Below are 4,862 nucleotides of genomic sequence, written 5' to 3' on the forward strand. Positions count from 1 at the left end.
GTGAGCAGGAGTAATTATTTTACACATTCATTGTAGCAGCCTCTAATAACACATTATTGTAATTGACTCAGCAGCGTTTCTCTCTTGCATGTTTATGAAACCACATAATGCTGCTTCACCAAGAAAACAATACACAAAGCCACAACCCTGCAACTTCGACCTCTGCCAGCTTACACCAGGGACACAGGGGTATTCTGCCCTGTCCTGCTCCATGCACCAGCAGCACACAGTGGAATACACTTATCAGCTGTGCTCAAGTGCCTTGATTAATTCACAAGCGAGTTTAGGCCAAGCATGCAATAAATCAATCAGGAAGATGCCTGTCGTCACCCTTAAGAAGCAGATGCACCAGTGTGTGCAAGCGGCACCGGCATGACGACAAAGCGCTAGAGGGCGCAATGTATGGAGACGGCAGGGCATCTCCAAAGCAGGTTCATGTGTGAATACTTTTTGATCATAATTGTTAAAACCTTGTTTTTCTGGATCCCAATAAACACAGAGGCACAAAGTCTACAGCTGCTCCAGCTGTCATGTGACTGACCTGTTAAAGAGGATCTGACAGCTGTGATGCCACCCAGTGCGCATTTTGCAGGTCTGTTGAGATTTAATCGGCTTTATGATCATAATAATAATAATTCCCTATTTACACACCTGCACGCTGTTTAACATTGATGAAAGGTGTTTTTCGATTGTGGAGATGTGTGTGCATGTGTCAGCCAAGCCTGAGAGACACAGACCTCTACGCTTGTAACTTCAATATTTACAATTAATTGCTGATAGAAAATATGTTCAAAGGACACTTTACAAATCCATACTCCTGTGTGAGGAAAAGACAAAATAAATGAGGGTGGCTTGAGATTGTGGAGACATGTATGTGTGCTTCAGCGAAATGTACCGGGTGCTATGTTGTGCGGACAGACTGATTGTGCTACAGACTTTATAGTTCGACCAGGTTTTAGATGGTCTAAGGCACAAGTGGTTTTTACTCCAATGCACTGAGCACAAGACAGCAAATGCACCTGGACACGCCTTTGTTTGCCTTCATTTTTAGACCTCTTGCCTGTGTCCGCACAAACCAGGCACAAGTGCATTTGATATCTTGCAGAAGTGGCAAAATTGGCAACTGCGCTGGTGTAAGATAGCAAATCCACCTGCACCACCAGAGCAATGGCTTTGCCCTGGGTGTAAGATAGGGCCATAAGTCTCATTCATTTAAAAAGTAATACTAAATTCAAAAGTATAATCTGAAAAAAAAATCTTGTTCGCTGTTCTGCCCAAAACGTATTTGACGTCCTAATGTATTTGCAAACAGCTCTGACAAATGCTACTGACTCGAACTTTAAAGGTTTTATGACAAATAATTTATTTTGATCACTTGTGTTTAAAACCAAACGTTATCCACTTAAAGTCTTTGTCTGTAGGACTCAGGAAAAATATTTAAAAATCAACAATGTATTTTTGACCTCCATATTCTCAGACAACTGGTCCAGACAAGGTTAAGCGAGAAATGTTGATGTTCTTTAAGGACAACAACATTTTCCCAATTAGCAATGGCTCAGCTGAAAACAGAAACCTTCTGTGGTTCAGGGGGAAAGACTGTCTGTCGCCCACATTGTGCTTTTATGTAACTGTGACATAAGGTAGACACAAACAGCATTATGTGCTCACATAAGTAGCCTGTACTGCAGGTAGAAGGTAAAAGGAAAAATGAAAATGTCAATGTACTTTAGAGGAGCAAGAAGAAGCAGGGACGTGTTGGGTTTTCAGACTTGTGTTTTTGCCTGAAGCAGACAAGAAAAAAGAACATTTGTTTTCAGATTAACATTTGAGATCATTTGAAAAGCTGAAAGGACCAGTCAGGCAGCAGGTGGACATGTTGAACACAAGTGGAAATCAACATGGCTGAATGTTGAGTCTGGTGTGAAACCACGTCATAGGTGACACTTCCTCTGGCTGACAGATGAACTCAACTGTGTAGTGAATGAGGAAAAATCTGATTTCCTTCCAGTTAAAAGTAAATTATTTTCTTTTCCTTCACAAGAATGCTGGGTCTCAATGAATGACTTCACTGCTCCTATAAAAACGGACACTGCACACTTAAATGTGTTTTCTGAGCTTTAAACTTAATATATCATAGGAATGAGTGATGCCAGTATCCAACATGTTGATATTTTCCAATTTGTTTTGGCTGATAGCAAGTGCTGATATTAATTTATGCCCATTTTTCCCCCAACAAATTACAAAGAAAATCAAGTCTTTCCTGCAGGGGAATTAACATATAGTTTTGACTACTCTTATTGTGACGGCCCACTGGTAAATGCAGACATAAAATACAATGCTTTTTAAAATACAGTTTTTTAAAATTCTCTTTCTTCTCCTCTCTCAAAATTTGAAATGGGTCTAAAGATGAGCAATTATATTTGAAGTAGTGTTGAAGGAATGTTATTTGCTCCACATCACATGACCAATGCTGAGCAGTCATTGCAAATAGCAACTTTTGCTATTGGTTTCAGACACTTCAAAAAACTTCCACAATGCAGACACATTCACGTCATGTGAGCATAATTCAAGAGTCAATGCCAATATGATGACGTGCCAATAATATTGTGCCTTCCTATAGTTTATGTATTTAGATATCACTGTCTTGTGGTGAAACATATCAATGCTGGTGTTAATATTCACATTTCTTAACAAATTTATACAAACAAGCAAATTTGTAAAAGCCATCTACTGTTTTAAATCATCCCAAACCTTGCAAAGTCCCACAAGAATGACTGTTATTCAAACAAAAAGAGTGAAATAATAGGATATGCTGTTGTGTATCTCTTCCAAATTCTGTGAATCTCATTGTCTGGTTTCATTTCACCTCAGTTCATTATCCCATGAAGAGGAATTTTCTTATCTTGTTTTTTTATTATCTTATCCATTGTGATACATGACAGTTTATCTAATATGATAAATGACTTTGTATTGAAATTTTTAAAATGTGTTTGAATAATTTGTATTGTTATGCTTCTCATAGAATGTCTCATTTTGTATCACACCATATATGTAATTTCTCTTTTCTCCCGGCTCGCATCCAGCACCGTCACCATCACATCTGACAGTTTGACCTCAAAAAACCCCAGTGTCCCTGGGACAGCGTGGACAGTCTGGGACTGCAGAGACTGGGCACAGCCAGTATCAGGAAATAAACATGTTTTAAGACTTATAAATTACTAATGATTAGTCAATTGAAGGATAACACAAAATTTGCAACCCTAGTCTGGAGAGGTGACATGACATCAGCAGTTAAAAGTAACTAATACTCTGAGTAGTTTTTGCAACAACTACTCTGTACTTTTACTTGAGTATTTTTCTAACACCAGTACTTCTTCTTGTAATTGAGTAATATTTTAGCAATGCAACAGTACTTCTACTTGAGTAAAGATTTTCAGTTCAGTTCAGTTCCATAACCCATTTTTCAGACAAATAAATTCAACACAAGAGGTACAAAAGGCAAGGCAGATTTATTTACAATTATACAACACAAGGTTGTATAGCGAGGTTTTCTTGTAGTTGGATGTTGCATGGCAGAGAGCTGAGGATGACTGAGGCAGTCTGTCAGCCTGAGGGAAGAAGCTGCTCCTTAGTCTGGGAGTACAGGAGCAAACACTTCTGTATCTGTGAACAGGCTGTGCATTGTTCCTGTAGAATGACACATCGTTTCAGTGGCGGTGGCACAACATCATGAATTAATTTATATCAGACACATATCTTTGCTTCTTAATGAATGTAGGATGAAACTTAAGAATCTAATATATTAGAATATTATATAGAATATTATTATTCTAGAGGTAAAAGGTCCATATTAAACTTACATTGGTTCTCTCCGTGTTTTGCTCGGAGAGAAAAGAGGCAGATCCCAGAGAGCTGAGCAAGAGCACCTTAATAAAAAGACAGTGGACAAAAGAGAAAGTGAGACATACAGGCCACTTCTCAAATCAAAACCATAATTTCTCAAAATGATGCAGAAAATCTTAACATTTCACAGGTGAGGCTTCGGCATACTTACGAGAGGAATAGTGGAGTGGAGCACAAAGATTTGGCAAGATGTTGATGGCGATGATGATGATGATTGGTGCCTGTTGTGGCATCAACTGTGGAGACATACAGCACAATCCTCATAGTTTTTCTTGAACCAAAGACATTATTTCTCAAAACGATGCAGAAAATTTAACATTTCACAGGAGAGGCGTTTGATACTTACAGGAAGAGGAGGAGGGCAGAAGCTCATAGTTGCCAGTTGTGGCAACAAGCTGCTGTGTTTGCAGCGATGAGTACAGTGAGAGAGGCGATCAAGGTGGTACCTTAAAAAATGGTAGAATACAAAGAAGAAAGATGAAGTGAGAGATACAGTCCAGTCCTTAAGGTTTCTCTTAAACCAGAATTTCTCAAAACAATGCAGAAAATTCTAACATTTCACAGGAGAGGTGTTTAGATACTTACAGGAGGAGGAGGCTGAAGGCTCACTGGACACCAGTGTCAGATGATGAGGAGCTGTCAGATGTTTTGAGGAGCTGGAGCTGCTGTCTTTTCTGAGGCAGCGGGTTTGGTGATGGAGGGATTCAACAAAAGATAAAGTGAGACATACAGCCCAAAATCTTAATTTATCAAAATGATGGAGAACATTTTAACATTTAACATGAGAGACTTTGAGATACTTACAGCAGCAGGAGGAGGCCAGAGGCTCACAGGAGCTTGTTGATGGATACCAGCGTGAGAGAAGGCCAGCTGAGGTGTTTGTGGAGGAGCTGTAGCTCGTGTCTGTGCAGAGAAAATGGGTATGATGAGGAAAGATGTTTCTCAAACCAAAACCATAA

At 39.3% G+C, this 4,862-nt stretch overlaps 1 long non-coding RNA gene across 1 annotated transcript; it reads right to left on the reverse strand.

Annotated features, from left to right (window-relative positions):
- Window positions 1–3,490: 3,490 nt before the first annotated feature.
- On the reverse strand, window positions 3,491–4,605 carry LOC146329957 (uncharacterized). The gene is made up of 4 exons (XR_014769154.1): window positions 4,489–4,605; window positions 4,250–4,349; window positions 3,861–4,139; window positions 3,491–3,687 (listed from the first exon to the last, which is right to left on the reverse strand). It is a non-coding gene; the product is annotated as an uncharacterized LOC146329957 (long non-coding RNA).
- Window positions 4,606–4,862: the final 257 nt, after the last annotated feature.

The sequence above is a fragment of the Lutjanus erythropterus genome, chromosome 3, assembly GCF_056507025.1.
Source record: "Lutjanus erythropterus isolate fLutEry1 chromosome 3, fLutEry1.hap2, whole genome shotgun sequence".
Lineage (NCBI taxonomy): Eukaryota > Metazoa > Chordata > Actinopteri > Lutjaniformes > Lutjanidae > Lutjanus > Lutjanus erythropterus.